The sequence below is a fragment of the Callospermophilus lateralis genome, chromosome 11 (genome assembly GCF_048772815.1).
Source record: "Callospermophilus lateralis isolate mCalLat2 chromosome 11, mCalLat2.hap1, whole genome shotgun sequence".
Classification (NCBI taxonomy): domain Eukaryota; kingdom Metazoa; phylum Chordata; class Mammalia; order Rodentia; family Sciuridae; genus Callospermophilus; species Callospermophilus lateralis.
This window is the reverse complement of record NC_135315.1, coordinates 69711193-69717192: the sequence shown is the minus strand read 5'-3', so window position 1 is coordinate 69717192 and position 6000 is coordinate 69711193. Positions and strand designations below refer to the sequence as shown.

The 6000-nt window shown below is 38.3% G+C and overlaps 1 pseudogene; it reads left to right on the top strand.

Moving 5' to 3' along the window:
- The first annotated feature begins 250 nt into the window (after positions 1-250).
- On the top strand, positions 251-1880 carry LOC143410166 (protein FAM98A-like; annotated as a pseudogene).
- The last annotated feature ends 4120 nt before the right edge of the window (positions 1881-6000 follow it).

Here is a 6000-nt window from a genome sequence, read left to right as displayed (position 1 = left end):
AGGCTCTAAGAAAATCAGTGAAACCCTTTTTCTTTATTGAATATTTTATTAAAGGCTGAGAGTGTTTCTTAGTAAAAAAAATATTTGATTTCATTTTGTAATATGAGAGAGAGAGAGATCTTGAAAAAATTTAAAAAAAGTAATCAGTGACACTCTTAGTGTCAAGGATGTGTATAATTTAAAAGTAATAGTGAGGATTTGGGAGTTCCGGGGAGAGAGCGCATGCGCGAGTGTAGGTTGCCTGCGAAGAGGGGAGCCTGACGACTCGGAAATTTGAATACCACAGTAGCATGGAGTGTGACCTCATGGAGACTGACATCTTGGAGTCGTTGGAAGACCTAGGTTACAAGGGCCCATTGTTGGATGATGGCGCACTGTCTCAAGCAGTCTCTGCTGGAGCCAGTTCCCCCGAGTTTACCAAACTCTGTGCTTGGCTGGTATCTGAATTAAGAGTGCTCTGTAAACTAGAGGAAAATGCTCAAGCAACTAACAGTCCAAGTGAGGCTGAAGAATTCCAGCTTGAGGTGAGTGGGCTACTAGGGGAGATGAACTGCCCATATCTTTCACTGACCTCTGGGGATGTGACCAAGCGCCTTCTCATACAGAAGAACTGCCTCCTTTTGCTCACATACCTCATCTCAAAACTAGAAGCTGCCAGAATGCTCTGTGTGAATGCTCCTCCAAAAAAAGCTCAAGAAGGAGGCGGTAGTGAGGTCTTTCAAGAGTTGAAAGGCATATGTATTGCTCTAGGAATGTCCAAACCTCCAGCCAATATAACTATGTTCCAATTCTTCAGCGGGATTGAAAAAAAATTAAAGGAAACATTAGCAAAAGTTCCACATAATCATGTGGGAAAGCCTTTACTGAAGAAGCCAATGGGACCAGCCCACTGGGAAAAGATAGAAGCAATTAACCAAGCCATAGCTAATGAATATGAAGTTTGGAGAAAGCTGCTAATAAAACGTTTGGATGTCACTGTTCAGTCCTTTGGCTGATCTGACAGAGCTAAGAGTCAGACAGAAAAATTAGCCAAGGTTTATCAGCCGAAGCGTTCAGTCTTATCTCCTAAAAGCACTATTTCTGTTGCTCATCTTTTGGCTGCAAGGCAAGACTTGTCAAAGATTTTAAGGACAAGCAGTGGTTGCATAAGAGAAAAGACTGCCTGTGCCATCAATAAGGTGTTGATGGGCAGAGTACCTGACAGAGGTGGTAGACCCAATGAAATTGAACCACCACCCCCAGAGATGCCACCATGGCAGAAAAGGCAAGATGGCCTCCAGCAGCAAGCAGGAGGTCGAGGAGGAGGGAGAGGTGGTTATGAACATTCCTCATTTGGTGGACGTGGAGGTCATGAACAAGGAGGAGGGAGAGGTGGACGTGGTGGCTATGACCATGATGGCCGAGGGGGAGGAAGAGGAAATAAGCATCAAGGAGGCTGGACAGATGGTGGGAATGGAGGAGGAGGAGGAGGAGGAGGAGGAGGAGGAGGAGGAGGAGGAGGAGGCGGCTACCAACATGGTGGTTATCGAGATTCAGGTTTCCAGCCAGGTGGCTATCATGGTGGCCACAGTAGTAGTTATCAAGGCCGTGGTTATAGTGGTTTCCAAACATCTTCATACACAGGAAGTGGATACCAGGGTGGTGGATACCAGCAGGACAATAGATATCAAGATGGTGGGCACCACAGTGATCGAGGTGGTGGTCGTGGTGGAAGAGGTGGTCGTGGAGGCCAGGGTGGTCGTGGAGGCCAGGGAGGTGGGTGGGGAGGAAGGGGGAGCCAGACTTACCACCAAGGGGGTCAGTTTGAACAACACTTCCAGCATGGAGGCTATCAGAATAATCATTCTGGATTTGGACAGGGAAGACATTATACTAGTTGAGGCTACAGAACCTTACATTTTGCTAGAACTCAAATAATAGAAACTTAGTTTCAGAATCCTGAGTCCAGCATCTATTTTGAGTAACGTGAGACCACAGGTGGTGGCAGGCAGATTCCTGCTTGGCATAAACATTGTAGGTCTTCCTTTGATTCTACTTTTTTGTTGTTGTTGTTGTTGTTATTGTTGTTGTTATTTTTAATGGACTTACATAATGGTGTTTATTTGAGAAACACATACAACATCTCTCCTTTCTATGAAAAAAAGTTTTTAAAAGGTAATTAAAGTTGTCTTTAATTGACCAGTAGACTAATTCCACAGTCAGAACATGCATACTTTTTTTGAAGAAATTACTTGAATAAAGTAGTTTTCAATATGCAGTTTTGAAAATGAGGATTCACCTAGACATTTTTAGATTTACTACTAGGAAATCGTCCTCATATTAACAATCCATTTATATGTGTTTTGTGTAAAATATTGTAATGCCTATTTTCCGAGCACAATTCTGCCCCAATTGGCATTTTATTCAGAGAGGTTGTGCCACATTTGCTTCATGATAGACCCATTAGGTCAGTTCCTATTAAATGAGCTCTTCTGCAGATAGCACATTCAGTAGCCCTATTCAGTTGATGGAATACTGTACCATATGCTCAACTCTGAGAACCTTGAACACGGCCAAATTCCATAAAGACTATAAAAGCAAACTAAGTTGTGAACCTATAGTACATTTAGGCATTTAGTTAAATATAGCAACTCAAACTGACCTGCATCCATCCAAAACACGTTCCTTGTTCAACCTTGTTTTTACTTGAAGTCTGCTAGAAGAAATAGCAAACCGAAATTTGTTTTATGCACGAGTTAATACCACTGGCTCAGCAAATACAAGTTAGTTTGCTTCGGGCAGGAGATTTTTTTTTGTAACAGAAGAAATGCACTACAAAGTAAGGTAGATTTTGCTTAGTGCAGGAGGCCCTTTATTATTGCTGCAGAAAACAAAAGCCTAGCTGAGTTGATGTTTTACATTCTCCTTTACTGAAATCTACACACCATGATGCTTCTTGCTGGGTTTTTGTATACATAAACATTGCCAAGCTGTGAAAGAAAATGGCTGGAGGTGTGCTTTGTGTGAAAGGTGAGCAATAAAGTATATGTATGTTCTCTCTTTGGTTTGAGTTTTATTTTAGCTACTTTTGAATACTAAAAATTCTGGATACTTGGGTCAAGCTTATGAGCCAAGGATTTTGTTCCCAAAGATTCTTGAGTATTTCCTTAAAACATAGTTAAGTAAAATGTCACACTTATCCTAAAACCCTAAATAAGTTGAAAAATGATCATTTCTGAATTTACTTTTATAACAATAGGGCTAGAAAAATGCATTATGCAACTCCAGCCACTAGGTGTAGCTGTTGCCATACCTAAGATAAATCAATGTCTCTAATCTTGGGAGTTTTTTTTCTCCATTCTTCCTAAAAAGGGGGCGGGGGTCTTAAAACAAAGTGGATTGAAAATACATTTATTTAACGAAAAACCAACTTTCAGAAAAATCATGTCTTACCATTGAAAATGTTTTACTTAACTGCTAAGAACTTCTAATAACTAAAACCATCTTTGAAAGACCTCATTGATCCTTTTGTTAATTTCACCTGCCTGTTTTTCAGCTAACAGATGCCATTCTAAAATGTTCAAAATGTTTCATCATTAAAGTTCTAAGTTCTGTTTTAAAAAAATAAATAAAATAAATAAAAGTAATAGTGAGCTAGTTGGAAAAATTATCTAGGTTATTAACTACTGCTTGGGAAGTTAGTCTACTCTCCAGAATATAAAAATGAGAGAGGAATTCTTTATTAAAGTGTGTATAAGAAAAAAGAGGACTTTTAACACAGCTTTTAGTTGACCCAGACAACTTTAGTGGGTGATTAGGGTTCTGCCAAGATGATAAATCCTTGAGTTATTTGGAATAATGTGATTTTATCTAGTCTTCATAAATGAAGACTGAGGTCTAATATAAATCAGGCTTGGCAAAGGAAAAACATTTCAATGCAAAGTAAATGTATGAATAAACACATAAAACAATACTTAACAAAAAGTCAACATTGAGAATATTTATGCAATTATGTAATCACCAGTAATGTAAAAACAATGACAACTAAAGAAAAAGTGAATTAACAAAAAACAAATAAATAATGTAATGAATGAATGAATTAATGAATAGCTAACAAGTGCAAAGATGTAATGTGACTGGAATTGTCAAAGTCAGCTTGTAGCCATGAAAAAGTGTAAAGGTACACAGAAATGGTGTTTTACTACTTACTGAGACATACCCTATGAACTATAAATTCCACTCCTAGGTGGGAAGAGTTGAACACAGAACCCATTCACCTGTCTCTCTCACTTGGGAACTGTGCAAAAAATTACCTATTTCCTTCCCTCAAATTGTATTGCTGCTTCCAAGAACACTACCCTCTATATTCACACTATCATTGTAGACTTGTAGCATGTGAACCCCTCTACTGTTCGTTTTTCCTCTTTTCTTCATTGCTGTTTTTTCTCCCTACCCCCATATCATCCACCAATACTTATTTTGTATAGCAAAATCTACAAACTCAGCAATCTCCAGTCTTATATCTTACTATATCCATTTCCTACGTTGTGCATAACCACTTTGAGATCCCCTCCATCAAAATATTAATAGTCCAAAGTGATCAGAATGGGGGTAAAATTTGCAGAACATTAAAGATCAGTTACACAACAAGAAAGCTATAAAACTGGGCTTCATTTAAAGGTGAAAATAGAAAGAAAATCTTTAGACTTCACTAGTTAAAATAAAGGATCAAAAATTTATGAGTCAATAATTTGAATCATACTTGTGAGTCACTTTTTTTGGGGGAAGGGATATAAGCACATTTCTAATAAGTTTAAAGCTCAAACTGTTTTTTTATGAGACAAAGAATGTAAAATTTAAAAATATATATATTAAAGTAATTAAAAATATATATTAAAGTAACCATTTTCATAATATATATATTAATATATATTATAATATATATATATATTTTTTTTTCACAAATTGCTTTAACCTTATAAACAGTTATAAGTGTCAATACATTTCTGTCTGGACTAGGTCCTATTATTTGAAGAAAACTTTGCCTTAAAATAACCCCATACAGAGACATTTAATGCAATTAACAGGCCTCAAATGATAATAATAATAATAATAATAATAATAATAATAATAATTGAGGTGGGGAGGATTTTAGGGTTGTGAAGCATACCTATAATATAAGTTACTTTAAAAGACATCACAGGAGAATTTTATACACTGTCTGAAGACATGTATGTATATATTATTTATAAAAAGTATTTATGAGTTCTGTAGTGAGGGTGCACAAGTCCAATACACAGTCTTTTTTTTCTTGAATATTTTTTGTTGTAGATGGACACAGTACCAATAGTAGTTTGTTTGTTGGCTTTTTAAAAAAATATTTATTTTTAGTTTTTGGCGGACACAACATCTTTGTATGTGGTGCTAAGGATCGAACCTGGGCCTCCCGCATGGCAGGCGAGTGTGCTACCACTTGAGCCACATCCCCCTCTTGGGTGGCTTTTTAATGTGGTGCTTCGTATTCAACCTAGTACCTCATGCATGCTAGGGAAGTTCTCTACCACTGATTCATAACCCTAGTCCCCAAAGTCTTTTACTTAATCTCTTGTGTGTGTGTGTGTGTGGGGGGAGAGTGTGTTCATGTAGAGCAGGGGATAGAATCCATGGCCTTATATCAGCAAAACAAGCACTCTACTGACTAAGCTACAATCTCAGACCTCATCTGTAGGCAGTTAACAATGACAATGGAGCAGCCTGTCATTCAGACTTTGATTCTGTGCCCACTTGGCTCAGGTTGGAGGAGGTGCCTGAAGCCTTGACCAATCAGTCACTTAGGTGAGAACTGCACAATCCTCACAAAGCCGGTGATGAGGGGGCGGGATTCCACAATCTTCTGTTCCCTTGGTGTCTGGAGCCCGCCATTTTTTCAATCTTTTTGTAGGCGTCTGTCCTGGATCCGGAGCTCAGGTGTCTGTGCTATGCAGAATCTGAAAACAAACCACAGGGAGAACGCTGAGAACC